Raw genomic sequence first — 18,851 nt, 5'->3', positions numbered from 1 at the left:
ATTCGGTTTCTTTCGGCCCAAAAAACGCCGATCGAGGACTGGCCAGTTTGAGTCGCGCTCACTCTTTTCTCTGTTGTTACGTGCCATTGTTTATGGTTTAGGCACCTATACAAAATATAATCAAAGTCGTGGATCATCGAACGCACACTCAATAATAACAATATAAACGAAATATGATATCCATATGATATTCACTTCATTAAAAATATATATCTAATAAAAATATGTTTATTCCGAGAGACATAGGTGTACTGATGGTTAGGGTTTCTGGGTTTCTCAACTGCAAATGGCGCAAACCCGCTGATGTCAACTACTCAATGTCAAAAACTTGTTTGAATCTCAAATCAGGAGACAAAGAAATGTCTGTCAAGCTACAAACCTCAAGTGCATGTTCAGTGACTAAGCTCAAAATAATGAATGACAAAAATCTAACGTGTAAACTTTAAATAAGCAATATTGAGCCTAAGTAACTTCAGAATAATCGATATTGTGTTTCTTATTACCAAAAGCATTTGCTCTCCTGAGTAAATTCAATAGAATCGATATTAAGTTTCTTATGACCAAACTCAACTGCACTCCTAATAAGTAAATTCGATAAAATCGATATTGAGTTTTTTATGAGCAAACTCAATTGCATTCCTACTGAGCAAATTCAATAGAATTGATATTAAGTTTCTTATGATCAAAACTCATTAGACGTTGAGTTTGTATTGAGTTTCTGTTGAGTCTACAGGAATACATTAGAAACTCAATTGAAACTCATTGATCATTTTGGTAAGGGGGCTGCAAGCAGGTGCAGCTTGCCCGGGAACACAGCTTTGGCAAGCTTCAAATTGCACGGTCTTGTCCTCACGAAAAGAAACATGGCGGTGGCCAGTGGTCTTGCTTGCAGTCGTCTATATAAGTGGCGCACTAAGGACGACACGCGGAGTCACGTACCGTCACCGAACTGTCGAAAGGCCAAAGCGCGTGTGCTCCGCCATTCCTACTGCGTCGTAAATGACAATACTGCCTGCATCTTGCGCTGTTCAAGGGGCACGGCAAAGGGACGATGAATGCCAAAATGCTGCTTCGGAGGACTTGCCCATCAGTGTGAAACAAGAGCGTTCAGCCGCGACATTGGTGTAAAGCGTCGGATAATGACCAAATGAAATTCTAGAGGTAGGACTGGTTGAATAGGTGTCCGTGAATCTTTCTGATTCATTGAAGAGCGTGATTCTTTGCCTAAAACACCCGTAAATCGGTGTGGCGCTCACAAAAGATTGCGCATGGTTGTTCCACACTCCGGTCGTTTCGGTTTTCCGTTGGTACAGGTCAAGGACGTCATCAACGATAGGAAATTTGCAAAAAACTCTTAACTTCTTTCAACTATTATGTTCAAAATACATAAGATTTCTTCGTTATTTTATTTTAATCTCTTGCTGGAGCCTCACTCACTAGTTAGAGCGAACGCGATGCAAATCGAATAATGTCCAGAAACGCTTTGCAGAGCAATATGAAAAAAAAAAAAAAATGAAACTCGCGCCGTTGTATAAGACGCTCCGACAGAAATTTTAGAAAAAAGAACGCAATTCCTATACCGGGAAATACTTTAATTCAATTAATTAACTGAATTACTGTAATTCAATTATATGTAGCAGTACTTTTTAATTCTAATTTATTACTGTTGACCAATGGCTAGTGCAGTTTCAAAAATGTCAGTTACAATATCCCCTTTTCGGTACACCATCAAGCAACGTTGGCGGTCGTCGCTTTCTTGGGCACGAAGCTGTAATTTGATCGGAGTCCTGGCCGAGGGTTGACGCAGCCTTCGTGTCCAACCCGTGTTCAGAGCACGTGCCCAGACAATGCAGGAATCGTAGAACTGATGTAGCGGATGGCGCGCACTTCTCAAAAGGGTCTACTATAACAACTTTTTCCGCTATTCCTTTTATGTCTACTAGCACCAATATATCCTCTGTACTTTGAACTGCCGTTATAAAAAAAGAATACTAGCAATGTTGACATTGTTTTAAAATAAAACAACGTACTCGTATGTTACTCAGAAGTCAGCTCCCATGTTGCTTCATTATAAAGTAGGTGACAAACGGCACAGAGAGTTCGCGAACATAAAACATCATATATATTATGAATTCTCAAGGGTGGCATAACAAATGGAAAGTACGTCTTAGGGCTGATAGATGTTATCATAATATTGAAATGGGATAGCCCTCGAGGTTTACTATCCTGCATAAATTTCCGTAGAACTACGGTTGCAGCTGAAGAAATGTCCACGGGCTCTTGCAGCGCGACGGCGTCGGGTGTGCAAGAAGCGATTGCCCGAGGTTCGGAGTCCGGTAGAGGCAAATGCGCAGCTCTCCGCGGCGCCATCGCCGAGGCGCATATGCGGAATTGCGTGCGATTGTTTTGAACGTTTCGCTAAATTGCGCGAGAGAGTCGCGTGAAGTGCCCGTGCCGTAGACACGGTTGCCGCAGAGCACGCAAGCTTGGCCGCGCGGCCGCTATCCGGAGCGATAATTGAAGAATCATTTTCATTTCCTTCAGAAACTTTATTGAAGCAAACATCATGGGGGATGGCTCGAGTTAATTATGGGGGTTGGGGAGGGAGGAGGTTTCGTCTTGTCTTCAGCCGCTCTCGAAGCCGGTCTTCTATGACTTGAGTGCGTGTGATGATCGTCAGCTGGACTTCGTAATCTTCTGCCGCTAGGAGTTGTTCCCAGGCCGGTAGATCTTCTTCCCCGATATCGGAGGTGGTCGCCGTCAGGGTTGGTGGCAGCGGGTTCCTGGATCACGTCTAGTAGACGTGGCTCCAGGATCCCCCCGCCAGGCCGCAGTCTTCACACCGTCCGGAAAACAGGTCCGCCCAGGATCTTCTCAGGATTCTGGGAGTCAGGGTGTTCTTCGCTTGAAGCTTTCTCCAGGTAGACTCTTGAGCCCTGGAGAGTTTCTTTTGAGGCATGCCCAACGTTTTACGTTGGTGGCGGAATTTTCTGAGAGTTTCATCATAAGTTACAGGGCCCTGCTGGTAAGGCGAGGCCCCGTAGCTATGATCACACTGAGTCGTGGGAAGGCCAGTTTTACTCGTGGCTCGGTAGTTGAGAGCTCGTGCCACGAGAGAGTGGGCCGTCTCGTTGCCTTGGTGCCCCGTGTGGCCGGGGACCCAGGTCAACGTGTGTCTTATTTCTGCATCTGGGAGTCTTCTTCCGGAGTAACTTGGCTGCAGTCAGTCCGATTTTTCCTCGACACATGTTTAGGATTGTCGTTTTAGAGTCTGTAGTAATAGTGACTGTTGTCTGTTTCTGTCGTAGGGCTTGTAATCTTGCAAGTGCGACTGCGGCCTCTTCTGCCTCGTCAATATTCTTGGCTTTAACGGTAGCTGTTACGTCTTGTTTCGAGTTGTGTACCGCTATGGCGTATGCTCCAGTACGTACACGATACGGTCCTGCGTCCGCATGAAAAATGTGTTGGCGGCTCCTGTGCTGCTTGTTCAGCGCACGTGCTGTGGCCTCTCTTCTTTCTTGATTCCTTGATTGCGTTCTGTGTTCATGTTCTCCGGTAGAGGCGCGCAGTACATTGAGTTGGCCCATTCCCTTGGTATATCTTTTTTCTCGTTCTCTTTTTTCTGTGTGCCTCCTCCAACGTCTCGCAGGACTTGTCTTCCTGTCGCTGTTTTGGAGAGTCTCGTGACTTATGCTTCGTGTTGTGCTCTTGTCATTTCTTTGAAGCCATTGTGGATTCCAAATTGGCCCAAGACTTTGTTCGAGGTCGTTTGTGGGATGCCCAACGCCGTCTTGAAAGACTTGCGTATGGTTGCGTCAATCGCGTCTTTCGAAGTTCTGCTGAGGTTCATGTACGGGGCAGCACACATGATCCTGCTCAGCGTGAAAGCTTGTACCAGTCTGCAGGTACCATTTTCTTTGAGTCCGTAGTTGCGTCTCGAAACTGTTCTGATGAGCCTGGCCGTATTGTCTGCATTTTGCCGAATACTTCTTATGGCGTCGCACTGTCTACTGCTGATCGAGATTTCCAGTCCGAGTGCCCGTGTCTGGTTGACTCTCGGTACGCCGATGTTCTGTAATTTTAGGTAAAATTTCATATCGACCTTGTGTTTACGGTTCTGCGTGGATCTCATGAGTAGGGCCGATTTTTCTGCCGCACCTTCTAATCCCATGTTCTTGGCTTCTTCTTTGACCACTTCGACTCCTGCCTTAATGGTGTTGCCCATATGGGGAGATGGAAGTGATGTCCATATCGTAATGTCATTCGCGCATACCGCGTGATGTAGCCCTCCAATTTCTTGTAGCCTTCGGGATAGGGGAATCATGGCAATGTTGAAAATAAGCAGGGAGATGACCACCCCTTGTGGGGTGCCGCTTCCATCATTCACCTTGAATTCTGTGTATGTGTCGCCTTCCATTTGTATCCGGGCCGTTCTTGCGGACAGAAAGTCCTTAATGTAATGGAAAGCCTTCTCTCCAAGTCCCAAATGAGCTACTTGCTTCAGTACAGCTTCGTGTGAGACCCGATCGAAAGCTTTCCTCAAGCCGAAAGCTGCCAATGGGGTCCATTTCTTGGTGTCTTCACTTTCCTTCAGTTGAATGAAGACATCCTGTGTGGACAAATGCTTTCTAAATCCGAACATTTGGTCCGTGAATAGTCTATGTTCCTCCATGTACTCTTGTATTCTGGTTTGAATGATACGTTCGAGCAGTTTGCCCACACAAGATGTGAGCGAAATGAGCTTGAGATTCTCCAGTTTAAGTTGCTTCCCGGGCTTTGGAATAAAGCACACTATGGCATGCTTGACATATCTTGGTAGCTTGCCCGTGTTCCAGATTTGGTTGAAGTACAAGGCAAGTGCTCTGACCGATTCGTTGACCAGGTTTCTGAGCGTCTTATTTGTCACCTTGTCGGCCCCTGGTGCTGACGATGTCTTGAGTCCTATCATGGCTTTTTTCGTCTCATGCTCCATGATGGGAGCGTCAAGTCACTCGTTTCTTTCACCGGTGTACTGCTTGAGGCGTCCTTGTGGGGTGTCAAGGTATATTTCCTTGAGTTTCCAAAGATGCTTTTCATGTCTCCGTCATGATCTCGCACAATCTTGGTTAAGAGCTTCCTCTTTTCGACCTTCGTGTCTTCCGGAGCCAGTAGTCGTCTGAACAGGGACCACGGGTTCTTGATGTGCAGTTGACGTTGGAGTTCATCCCACAGCTGTTGCCCCTGTTGTTGGTTAAGTTGCTGTGCGTAATGTTCGATTTCCTTGCACAACTTGGCTGCTCTTTTGAGGAGTTTGGGGTACTGCTTGCCGGTCCTCTGCCACCTTCCGTAAATGGATTTGTAGGCTTCGAGCATTCCTCTCAGTCTCTCATCCATGGATCTTGCTTGCTAGGGATTTTCAACTTCACGGGTGACCGCACGTTGATCTTCTACTATACTTGCAGTCCATTCTTCTATGTCTTCGGAGAGGTCTACCTTTCTCTTCCCTGAGGCTGCGGAAGGCGTCCCAGTTTGTGCGCATTTGTTGGGGGGTAGCTCTTCTACACTACCCTTCCAGCATTAGTTCGACGTGTATGATGAAGTGATCGCTTCCGAGATTTTCTTTGCTGTTCGTCTAGCAGTAGTCTTCTATGTTCATGCCAAACGTAAGGTCCGGGTTGGTGTTTCTCTGCACACTGTTTCCGATCCTTGTGTATCCGGCTGTATCGTTCATCAGGATGGCATTGTGTATGTCGGCTTGCTCAGCGACTTCCTTTCCCTTGTAAGAGTCCCGGGGGTATCCCTACATACTATTCTCGGCATTGAAGTCCCCCATGATGAAGATGTGATTTTGTCCCGCAATGCTTTCCGCTTCTTGAAATATAGTGGCAATGGAGTCAGAAGTACCCCTCGGACTGGAATATGCGTTACATACGAATAGGCTCTACAGATTTTTCTTTTTCGGCATGATTTCGGTGACTACAGTTTTGCTTTCATCATCCAGGGGGATGTCGCGCTGTTTGACTGAAGATTTCTTACGAAAGTGTGCACGATTTTTCCTCCCCCTCCGCCAATCTCTTTATACCTTGTGGGTTTCCCCTTTTATGGGGCTACCACTTAGAAACACAGAAGGTTCCTTGGGTCCGGATAAAGACGTGTTTATTTGACTTAGATGCTACACGCTTGCCCGAAGGCCAACAATGTTGGAGATGACGGCGCTGTCTCTTTTGACAGGATCGCCAGTCGGAGTCCGCGCTGCCGCTATTGACAGTATCACGGAGGGGGAGGATCAGATAAGGATATGAAGGCTCCGTCGAGCACAGCCTCCTCCAGCGAGAGTCCCGCCCATTGGATTAGGGCCGTCTTATATAGCCTGCGGGAATGGACGCGCCCGGGGTGGGTCGGATGTAGGTGGCTCCCCGGAGGGGCGGACGCGTCCAAGTCATGATCCCGAAGGGTGTGCCTATAGGCAAATCACCCGAGAGGGGCGAGGGAAAGCCGTCCACCAGGGAAAACGGCTTCGCCCTCGCATCCGGGTAGCGCCCCCACGTGGCGACGCCCGACGGCCTGCCTGATCTAGGCCTAGATAGGGATGCGGGGAACACGTCGTTCCCACAACCTGTGGTAGCCAGGGATGGTACATTTTTCGTTAGATTCTTGTATGCCAATTATGTCTGGTTGCCTGGCCGCACCGAGAATGAGCACTTTAAGCGCTTTGATCTTGGTGCCGAGACCATAGCTGTTCCATTGCGACACGTGGATGGAATTGTTGTCCGCCATTGTGTTTGTATGCGTTTGCCGGTCCGCTGCGTTCATGTCCCTGTTGGACCAAAATACTCCTCTATTCGCCGGAATCTTTCCTCCGAAGCTTGCATGAATGCTTGAAGCGTCTTTGTGGTAGAAACCAGCACTTCCCGCATCTCTTGCATTGTCTTAGCTATTGCTTCGAACTTAGCGTCAATGTCTGCGTGGAGCACAGTCGGCCCGCTTTGACAGATTCCACATCCGTGACCGATGCTTCTGTTCCCTCAGAGTCTGACCTTTGTCTTCTTTTTCTCAAGACTTTTCTGGTTTGTGTAGTTTCGTGCTCTTCGTCTTGCTCCATCTGTCCATAGTGCTGTGACGTCAGCGGCGGAGCCGGAAGGGCGGCTCTGCGGGGGCCTGTTTTCTTCCATTGTTACCGCCGTCATTCTGTAGCCTTTGTTTGAGGTCGTTGCTTTCCTTTTGAAAGGCTGCTCCTTTCTCCTTCTGCTGCCTCTCCAAGGCTGCTCTCTCCTCCCTTAGCTGTTTTTCGAAAGCTGCTCGTTCTTCTTTTATAGCCTTCTTTAGGGTTGCGATTTCCGCCATTGCCGGGTTATCGTCCTGTTTCTCTTGCGAGGATGCTTGCTTCTTGTTGCTTAGAGCTTGCGAGTAGCTTCGCCCTTGTTCGTTCATTGGCTCATCCTCTTTTTGGGGCGAGATCTCGACGAAATCTTTCTTCTTGGGAGGAGCTTTTTTCGGTAGGTTCTTGGGTTCTTGGTACGGCTTGAATCTCCCCTTGCAGTCCCTGCGGCCTGTGTAATGCTGTCCTCCACAAATCAGGCACCTAGGGGTGCACGTGTACTCGGTCCTCACTCCACGTACTTTTGGCGGGTGGTCGTGGATTTCCCCGCAGTTCGAGCATCTTCCGGTGTCCGGCGCTGGACAGGTGTCCATTGCGATGACCCATCTTCCAGCATCTCATACACACCTGTTTCTTCTCCAATTAGTCGTGGAAGCGAAATAGACCGCACAGGAACTTAATAACTCCCGGCGGCTTATGAGTTCCCAATGTTATGAGCACAAATGGCGTTCTCCCCATTCTTTTGGCGTTCACGATTACCGTATGCGGATTACATTTCACTAAGTGTTCCAGGAGCTCACCTTCGTCGACTTCAGTTTCTGGGTTCAAGACCTTGGGCTCCACTATTCGCCGAAATCTGTCCGGCGTCGTGCCGTGACCGTAGACGTCCACCCTCTTATCTTGAACATGAAAGCTTCAAACTTCGGCATATCGCTGGGCTCTCTCTTGATCGTTGGTAAGAACGGAGATCGTGTTACTCTTGGCGTTAATACGTATGCTATCTTCCACGTGGGCCATGGTCAACGGAACTCCGGCCGCCTTGACGATGCCTGTTAGTAGCTGGTGACGCGTGATTCTCTTCACCTCGGAATCTCGTATCCGAATGACGACCACGTGTGTCCTGGCTTCCTTTCTAACGGCGGTCGAGTACTCCTTCTCGAGTTTCTTCTGTGGTTTGTTGCCGCGACCGTTTGCCATTTTTCCTCCTTCGTTGAAGGGCTTTCGTCTTCGATGAGGTTTCCCTCCTGCGCCTTCCTCACCAGCTCGCTCAGAAAATTGCGAAGGTTGTCGTCATGCAGCCGCTCCCTTCCATCTCTCTCCGGGTCCGCCATGCTCGCCGGAGAACAACGTGGCGACGGTAGGCTTAACGTTAGGCCTAGCGCCAGCACGCCTTCCCGGGACTACAAATTGACTTCGCCGGTGAAACTGTCCTTTACAGCACCTCTCGGAACGTAGCGGAGACAATTATGCGAAGCCCACCCCAAAAAGGTCCGTATCCCGGGCACTTGTACCGGAAAGCACGGAGTTCGTCGGAGACACGTCCGGACACGTCGGCCCCTACCGAAGAGTCCTGATGGAAGATTGTGGAATCATGGCTGCTGGAGCGGCGTCTATCGCCGTTTTAATCAGACGAAAGCGCGTCGCGTTGTAGCGAGCAAACGAGCGAGCCTGCAGATAAGAAGGACGCATGTGCGCACTGCGCGGCGGGTTCTTTCTTTTATCTGTGTGACGTCACTTCCGCGACCAAGTTTTCGTGACATCGACCTCCCGAATTTGCACCCCTTTACAAACGTGGAGAAAGACGTAGTTCTACGTCAAGAAGGAATGCGGCTCAAACTCGCTGGACGTGAAAACGCTGACCTTCTTTATGCGTTTGGAGAATAGAAAAGCAGATATTTAAAGTTGGCAAGGCTTTTATACATTGCGGAATAGCCAGGTTAAACGTAACAATACAAAAATCTAGTTGCACTTATGTATGTGTCAAGCTGTCAGCTTTTCGAGGGCAGCCAATAAAAAAAAAAAAATGCTCTACTTTGCCCTACAAGTCTAGTCGGCTGTTCAGAAAACGCAATTCGGCGAAGCGCGCGCATGAGGCGCCATCTTCACGCGGAGATCAGAACCGAAGCTGTCTGAAAATAAAAGCGCGGTGGAGGTAGCGCTTTCTTTTCCCTGGTGCGAGGCGCGTGGAACCGTATTTTCTCTCAGCCAGTTTCCTCGCGACGCCCATAGATGGCGGAAGCGGGAGGCTCGGTACCAAATCTGCAGATGCGGAACCATTTTAAAGGTCAATGTCAATGACCTCGGAAGGAGGCTCTCGCCTCGCCCTTTCCCTCGAGCTCCACTTTTCCCTTTCTTCTGTCTTCATTTCGCGTTCGCTCTGTCCGCCCCGCGGAGATTCTTCTTCGTATCGGTCAGCTGTCGCTCGAGATAATGGCCGCCCTAATTGCTGAGTCGGAGGATTCTGCAGCGGACTCGTCGCCGTTGTGTCCACAGAGATAATGGGGTGTGATACTCGGGGATTTCGTGTTTTCACAGTGTTGGGCTGGAGACGGGCCCCGGAATTCGGCAAGAAAGCGTGTGGGGCGGGAAAGGGGGGGGGGGGGGGGTGCTCTTCGCTGCTGCCCTCTAAGTGTAGTCGCTGCGGTGTCGCTCGGCACGCATTTCGGGATAATGTGGACGAAAGTCGACTCGAACTAAAACGCGTGAAAACATTCCTAGGCTCTCTTATGTTATCCTTAAGACGACTTGAAGCCGAAAGCCCAAGAGCCGATGTATTAAAGACATACACATGATTTATTTTATTTCACGTTCTCTTTCTTCACGTTCTCTTTTTTTATATTCTCTTTATCTCTTTTATATGTCATTTCCAGTTTTCACGCACAAAATCCTCGTTGTCCTTTTCATTGTTTTTAATTCCTCTTCATTCATTTTAGTTCCTCTTAATTAACTTTGATTCCTCTTATTTCGCTTTATGGTCCTTCTTAATTCCCATTGATTACTCTTATTTCTCTTTAATTACTCTTAATTCTCTTTCATTTCTCTTAATTCAATTTGATTCCTCTTAATTCGCTCGGTCGTCATCCTTAATTTCATCGCCTCTAAATCGCCTGAGTAATCACGTTAATGTTTTGGTACCTTTCGTGTTACCGACATGTTTTCACTCAAGGACTTTGAAGATTGACCGAACTATGAGACATATGAGGCTTTAGCCTTAATAAATTACAATATGTGGCAGTCTTGGGAGTAACGTATCAACGTTTGCGTAAATGCCCCTCTTTAAAGGGGCTCTGCTACTCCGATACTGAGTTGAAATATTTCCCACTTTACGCTAGCCGAGTGGCACTAGCGGAACCCAAACATACTCCTGTGCGACGCCACAGTCCAAGAAGCTTTGTCGTGGTGTAGTTTCAAGAACAAAAGCGGACTTCCTCCTTCAGCTTCTCCTCGTGGAGTTGCATAGCTTACGTGGGACACCCGTGGTGATGACATTTAGATGCGGCTCATACGGTGGACATAAGCCCTCGTAAGGACTCGATTGGGACGTGTAAGATTCAATGCATCGACGAGCATTCGGGTAGAGGGTCGAGTCTAGCTATTCGCTAAAACGACAGAAATAGCTAAACCCTAACATTGTCTGGGAGTCAGCACGTGCCCTTAGCTTTGCCGAACCCCGTGCTGACCACGATGAACATTTCTGGCGAACAATTGGCACAAGCTCACGTGACCACTTCCTCTAGCTGCGAGATAAAGATGTTAACGCTGCTCATTTAAAAAAGAAAAAAATCTGCGACATTTGTTGTCCAGGTAGAAAAAACTAACGCCTATTTCGAAAGTAACGAACGTCAACGATGAACCCTAAGCGGTGCCTACTGGAAGTACAAAAATTGTTGCCCCCGCCCCTAAAATAAAATAATTAGCGCTCGGGGGAGCAAACCGAGGAATATTTGTCTGGGTATTCATTCGAACGATGTAACATTGAATAACACAGACCAATATTGTTATTATTATGCTTTACTCATCTTTCCAAGAAAAGGAAGAAAAATGAGTTCGCTCTGCTGTACTTGGACTCATGCGCACATTTCTGATCAAAGTTGGTGCTATGGTTACAGCTAGTTAGGAAGAAAAAGTAATTTTAGTTGTTTTATAATTATATTTATAAAATGGAAGTAACCTTTTACAGCTATATTGCTCACAAAAATGTAACAAAACTACTTCTCCTTCAGTCTAGGAAAAAGGTTCCCAAAAATATTCAAATAGGGCCTCTTTTAGTAGGCATTTTAAGAGCCACGAAATTTTTATAACCCATTTTTTCGTTCACAGCAATGAATAAATTTTTTTTATAAAGGCTGTTGTTTCTTTTTAGATTCTATTTCGTGTTTGGTACTTGATATCCCTTTGTCGACGACAAAATAGCTACATGAAAAAGGTCGAAATTTAAAGCACTACATATTTGGTTAAATACACTAAGTGACCCATCATCGATTAAGTATCTCACGCGTTACGATTTGAAAATGTTACAAATTACCATAATCATCTGAAATGCGGCTCGTCCCACTTAAAAAAAAATATATATATATCAGCGAGTGGCAGGCATGAAACAATCAGGGTATTGTAGGTCTTTATATGCTTATTACAAAGCCAATTTTACCCCAACCCTTACGTTTACAAGCTATCACGTAATAAAACAAGATTGCTGCTCGATTGAACGTGTTCTCAGCCATTTCCAAACTGTCTAGCATACGCCCAAGAATACATAGGAAGAAAGCGAGGGTTACGCATGTAGAATGTCTGACATCGGTATTGCATCCCATGCCGACGACTTAAGGACCTATCTACGTCAGACAAACAGGAACATGTTTGAATATCAAGTGCGAGAGCAAAAACTACCAGTGACGCGTTCCTCATCGGGTCGTTTGGCGATCCACTGTGATAGATGCTGTAGATTACTCAAGGAAAATAAAAAAAAAAGAAACGTGTACACTTTACGTAAATGTAAAAGCAGGTAAAGCAAATAATAATTTTGATGTCTTGGACATCAAGGCAGAGGATGGCAGCAACTGCACCAATGCGCCGTCATTGCACCCTACACATAAGACCGCTAAATTCGTCGTGTAACCATAGCAAAACAATGTAGGGCTATAGACTCGAAAGAAAAATCTGTTTTTCCAAGGGTCTTAGGCACCCCAAGAACTCTCTCAGCCCGTGAATGATGGGGTCGCCTCAAACATTATTCGGCCCTGGCGCACTAGAATATGAACTTGACGAGGAAGAACTCTTTTACCCTTTAAAGCACCCTTTTATGGGGTTCTTAAAGGGACTCGTAAGGGTGCAAAATATGGACGAGCCGAAGAACCCCAAGAGGCCTATTACGACCAGATTTGTTTTAAACACTGTGTTTCTTGAAATGCAGACTAAATTGCGCCTGCAAAAAGTACGCGTCGCAAGTAAAAAAATGTTGATGTCCCATTGGTTTCTATTAGAGTGCCCTTTAGGAAAATTAATAACGTTTGGTATAACATTTTCCTATTTATTTTACAATAATTAACTTTTTACAGAGGTGGGGAGTAATCCGTTATAAGTAATGGATTACTTGTGATCCATTAGGTTTTTAAGTAATTTTGTAATTGCCACGTTACTTTTTGCGAAAGTAATTTGTAATGTAATGTTGCTACAATATATTGGTAACGGACCACTTTTATTTCTTTTTAGTGTTTGAACATATGAGCACAATACAGAACTGGAGCAATATGAGCAGAAAATTCAGCAGCACAAAGATAGAGCAAGTACAACAAAATAGAACACATCGTGAAGAGAAGAATGACCAAAATAAAAACACGATTTTTCATGAGCGGTCACTAGAACCAGATTTGTGCCTATCTCAAATACTGTACTCAAGATACTGTATCTAATTAAGTACTTTTTGAAGTATCTTGGTATCTTGCAAATACCTTTGATCGAGAGTATTTGATACTCTATTTTAATTACAATTCCGAGTATCTTGTACTCGTTATCTTAAATACATTTTTGACATTCCGCCATTCTCCGAGTTCTTCGGGATGAAGTGGCGTGGGCGTGGCACGAGCAAACGTGAACATTCTTTGGAGCAACCAAATCCAGTTGCTAGCTCCGATTAGTTACGGTGACTTTGACTGAGCTCGTGAAAACATCGCTTTTTTGCCCTTTGTGACTCATATTTCAGCCCAAAGTTTGTACAATGAAGGTTCTCCTCTCGGCCACCCCAAAGGCGCCGTTTGTTTCTATAGACCCTTTCAGGCAACATTTCATGGGCGCCGCCATCTTGACGTCACGTGACCCCGCCGCCATAGCCGCCCTTCAGTTTCTCGCCGTTCCTCCGCGTTGTGTGCTGCACCAGCCATTACCGGAGCTTTGTTTCGCGTTCTTTTACGTTCCGCGTTGAAATCGTGTGTTTTCATTAGGTCTTTTCGATATTTCGGGCTTTCATTTAATCATTTGATATCTATATTTCAACATTAGCTCTTGTATTTTCTTATTTATGAAATGGAATCGGACAGCGAATGGATCGACGATACAAGATTATGGCTTCAGGGACCATATAAGTTCATCCCATTCTAACGTTTTTCTCGCTAATAAAGGGCATTCAACACTATTGCGACATATGTAAATTGCAACTAACGCAGTAAGGCTATCCAGTCGTGCTTCTCGCTGCATGTGCGCGCTCGTTCCCGTAAAGCCGACCCGCACCAGACAAGCGACGGCGACAACGACGAGAGTCAGCAGCGAAGATTTCTCACTGTCGCCTGTTGCATCGCTCGGGATTTTGGGTTTCGTCGCTTACCGTCTTGGTCGCTTGCTCCCGTCGCTTCCATGCGGTTTGCCTCGTCGCGCGACTGCCCGAGCGACAGCGAAGCGGGTCATCGTCGCTTGTCTCGTCGCTCACCGAATCGCTTGCATGTGATTTATACCTAATATCGAGGCGCCAATGGTTCAATGCTGTGTGCATCGAAATTAATTGAGTATAAACCGCATGTAAGCGGTTTGGCGAGCGACCAGATAAGCGACGGCGACCCGCTTCGCTGTTGCTCAGTCAGTCGCGCGACGAGGCAAACCGCATGAAAGCGACGGAGCAAGCGACCAAGACGGTGAGCGACGTTTTCTAGAAATCCAAGAACCGAGCGATGCGACGGGCGACAGTGAGAAGTCTCCATCGCTCGTCTCGTCGCACGCTAAATCGCTTACATGCGGGTCGGCTTTACAGAAACGAGCGCGCACATGCAGCGAGAAGCACGACTGTGATAGCCTTACTGCGTCACTTGCAATTTATATATGTCGCAATAGTGTTGGCTGCCTTTATTAGCGACAAAAACGTAAGGATGGTCAGGGCCGTACCCAGAAAAAAATTTCGGGGGGGGGGGGGGGGGTTTTCGAGGACAACGGCGGCCATTTTGTCTTATTTTCGCCTATGAATCATGTGCATCGGTGGCATATAATGGAGAGTTATAGCAAACCGAAGAACCGGTCCCGGTTTGGTACCCGGTAGCCGACCGGTGCCACTGCGCGTGCGCAGAGGCGGAGATTAAAATCGGCTTGCTGCAAGTGCACCGACCAGGGCCGTACACAGAAAAAAATTTCGGGGGGGGGGGGGGGGGGGGGGTCAGAACCTCCTATCCCCCCCCTGGTTACGGCCCTGGATGGCATGAACTTACATGGTCATTGAAGCCTCATAATCTTGTATCGCCGACCCATTCGCTGTCCGATTCCATTCCATAAATAAGAAAATACAAGAGCTATGTCAAAATATAAATATCAAATGATTAAATGAAAGTCCTAAATATCGAAAAGTTCTAAAGAAAATACAAGATTTCAACGCGGAACGTAAAAGAACACGAAAACGAAGCTCCGGTAGTGACCTGTGCAGCACACAACGCGGAGCAGCGGCGCAAAACTGAAGGTCGGCTATGGCGGCCCCGAAAGCGCGCGAAGGGCGCGCCGACTGGTGGCAGCTCGAGTAACTGACTCGCTGAAAGCGTCTATAGAGTTTCCCCCCAAAAATCCTCAAACAAAAGGTGTGGTTTTATGGAAGTCAAGATGCCACCCTGAAGCGCAACGCGGACCTGGAAACGACCTACGACAAAAGAATGCAGGCTTGTGTCAAGAAAATAACATAGAAGAAAATGAGAAGTGGACACGCACAAAAAAGTAGACATTTTTGTTTTGCTTTTTGTATATTTGACCCCGCTAAAGCAAAATGTCGAGGTTTTTTTTTCTTTTTTCTTCTTTGTGTTGTCTGTTTGGCACATATTGCTCTCGCGAACACTGTCTGTAAGGGAACATTGATAAGCAGAGAACAGTACAGGAAACGAACTGCGAGCTGGACGACCTCTCAAAATTCCAACGAAGTGTCCCCCAGCGCTGAGTGCCTTTCTGAACGCAACCTACTTAAAGAAGGTGCGACCACTGCCGTGACTATTATGTGGGTTCTCTTTGTTATCAATTCACTCACATCCCTGTCCCAAGTTTGTTTATAGTGAACTCCCCATACGGATTGTAGTTAAACGATGCGTCTAAGGTGCGCCGCAGGACGTGATATTCAGCGATGTCACTATTGGCAAAGCGCTCTGACCCATTTGTCGCCCCCACACCTCGGTGTTTTGTTTAGCCAACACAAGGCCTGTGCACATGCCCACAGGCCTTGTGGGCATGTTCGTGTCATCGTTTTTAATAGAGCGCAGGGCACAGTGTAATGAAGAAACACCAACTATTAGTTCAGTGACGTTAAGTGCCGGATCTCTCTCGAAAGTAGTTGTCAGATGATGCGAGCTTGACCCACTTGGGCTTTTGTGCTGAGCTGGGCACCCTGCATGCTGCATTCTTCATGCAGGCCGGAGTGGTAACAAGAGTCCCTCCTCTCCCTCACAGGAGAACACGAACTCCAGCCGAACGCTGACGCCGCGTTCGGTTAAGTCAGCCAAGCGCTGAGCCATTGCATTTGTTGTACCCATCCCTCTGGTTTTAAAGTTAACCGCTTGAGGCGCCACGGTTTGATCTCCTCCCCGTAAAGCGACCTCTTTCTTGTTTTCCCAGAAATATTTTGTAACATCTATCAGTGATATTGCCACGCGTGTGGCCCAGCGAGCCCGTGGCCGAATGGTTCCCGGGCTTGGCTCTCGCGCGAGGCTCTCGCGTGGAGGCTCCGGGTTCGATACCAGGGAGCGGACTTCTCTTATATTTATTCTTTCAACTTGACATTCTCGTACGTTCGAGAACCTTGTCGTCTGATCAAGTTACGAATGTTCTACGCGCCGAACTTCCTACGCCCGAATGCTCCAGAAACACACGCGGGTACAAATGATGCTCCGAGTGGCGGTCCGGAGTCAGTCTCGCCCCAGCGGTCGGTCCTGCTGTTTCGCCGACATCGACGCTAGCCTTTGTCTATTCTGTTTTGGACACAAGTTCGCCCCATTAAACTTTTAGTTTGTTCAGTTATTCGCCGCCTCATGATTTGCCATTCGTGACGATATTTTTGCTCCTTATAGTGGGACTGCATAAAATAGCCCTACGATACTTTTTGTTTCCGTTTTGTGTTGTTGCGTGCTAATAAGCCATTCTGGTAACCCAGATTTGCGAAGCTGTATAATTGCCGTTGTCACTGACGTTGATACAAATTACGCAATGCGGAAGTATCTTGAAAACTAATTGAATTATATTTCTAAGTATCTGTACTCTACTCAAGATACTTTACAGTAAACGTAACTTGAGTAGTATTTTAAATAGTTTATGAAGCAGGTATTTAGTAACTTAACTTAAATACCTTTATCGAGTATTTTTTCCAACACTGACTAGAACCACTAGAAACACGTTCAAGGCATATACAAATATCCAGGGGAAAAGATCAAGACGACCACGCCGAATAGGCCCTGCCTCTTTCCACCGCCTTCCAATTGTGCTTTACTTCTCCTGGGCAGGAGAAATCTCTTCGTATATATTTGTTTTTGACTTCTACACCGTTTCACCCTTTCCAACTTCTTCGATGTCTCTCGCCACCTGCTGAAAGCTACAGGCACTAGACCGCCGCTTTAAGACGTTGCGCTCACGCTCGAAAGGCCAGTTTCAAAACGGAGCTTTCGTAGTCGCTTCTTTAGCTCCGAATCTCGAAGCGGAGGGAGACGCTGCTACTGAGCATGCGCACTGCTAGCTTTGTCTTCAGAATTCCAGGGATCATTTCTGGTCGCCGTAAGTTATCGGGTTGTGGGTGTGGCTGCAGCTTTCGGTGCCTTGCCAGCATACAGGTGAACGGAGTGCACCTACACTATTTCTCTTTAATAAAGTATTTTAGTTTTACAAGGACTACCGTAATGCGGGCGTTCGAGAAATGGAAAGTACCGTTACAGGACATTAGTGAAAACATCGAAATTGTTTCTAATGTTTTCGTGATAGATGTACGGGAGAAGTAACGTGAAAGTGATTTGTAATGTAACGAGTAAAGTAATCAGTTACTTTTCAGCCAAAATAATTGGTAACGGTAATCCATTATACTTGAGGCTCGGTAATTTGTAATTGTAATCTATTACATTTTTCAAGTAACGGGCACAAGTCTGCCGTTTAAAATATTATATTTAACGGTATGGTTTCAATTAAAAGCTTTTCTGGGTATCATGGAAAACCACTAAATCAGTGCACGTACTTTACGAAAATATAAGAAGTGCGCAGCATTTTATGGAGCTAAAAAAAAAAGAACCACATTTAGACGCGTTTCTAGATTTTTGTTTCCTTTCAGAGCGCCAACGGTGGCCAAAGCGCCAACTACACCCTCGCCTTCCTCATAGAAAAGAACAAAGTGCTTTTCAAATGACGATACACGAATAAGATTTTATTTTCGGGTTTACCTCCGTCCTGGGAAAAATGCGTGGCGGGGCACGTTAGTGGAGCGCTTTAGCTAAGGAGGAACAGGACCGCCGGATTGCCTATGTATTTCTATAAAAAAAAAAAAAAAACGAAACTTCAAAACGCGTCTAAATATGTGTTTTTAAGAACACCGCAAAATTATGCGTGCGCGTTATATTTCTGTGAAGTTCCCTGATTTAGTGGTGTTCTTTAACGCTTAAAAAGTTTGAGATAAATACCGTTTCTTTAGAGTCTACAAATTAAAAATATGCTTAGTCAAAATATATTAGGAACCTTATTATATCTACTATTTCTCCCCCTCCTAAGGAGGCCCCTCGGTAGACCGATATGACATCAAACTTATTTCTTTGCTATGCGTACCTTTTGTAGGAGAAAATTGTACCGCATTATGAGGAACACCCTCTATAATACGTATATGGCGAAGAAAGGTAAAAAAAAAAACACAGGCGAGCTGTTGAATGATATCCATAGTAACCCTGAGGCGTAGGAACAATAAAATCGGACAGAACAACGATGTCTCACTTAAACTTCGTTGTACTGTCCGTTTTTTTAAAAATTATTGTTGTTCCTACGTTTCAGGGTTACTATGGGCTGTATAATATATGTTTCTTTCCTTAAAAAAAAACAATGAAAGCCGTTTACACCTTCCTGTAACGCCGAATTAGAGCGCAGCTCTTGAGGAGGAAGGGGAAGGGTACTGAGGGGAAGGTATATCCATCCTCCCTCCCCCTCACGTCCTCATCCTGTCTGCTACTCCTCCCTCCGAGCGGTGTCGCCGTCGCCTCACGAGGTCACGTGACCTCGCAGGGATCGTGTGACGTCACCGGGGTCACGTGACTTTACGGGGGTCACGTGACCCCTATGAGGTCACGTGACGATGACGATAATG

The 18,851-nt window shown here is 46.4% G+C and overlaps 2 pseudogenes; both read right to left on the bottom strand.

Annotated features, from left to right (window-relative positions):
* Positions 1–2,587: 2,587 nt before the first annotated feature.
* On the bottom strand, positions 2,588–6,756 carry LOC115329795 (annotated as a pseudogene).
* Positions 6,757–7,101: 345 nt separating this feature from the next.
* Positions 7,102–8,302, bottom strand: LOC115329796 (annotated as a pseudogene).
* Between the last annotated feature and the right edge of the window lie 10,549 nt (positions 8,303–18,851).

The sequence above is a fragment of the Ixodes scapularis genome, unplaced genomic scaffold, assembly GCF_016920785.2.
Source record: "Ixodes scapularis isolate PalLabHiFi unplaced genomic scaffold, ASM1692078v2 PGA_scaffold3__209_contigs__length_174095766, whole genome shotgun sequence".
Taxonomy (NCBI): Eukaryota; Metazoa; Arthropoda; class Arachnida; order Ixodida; family Ixodidae; genus Ixodes; species Ixodes scapularis.
This window is presented reverse-complemented; position numbering and strand designations above follow the sequence as displayed.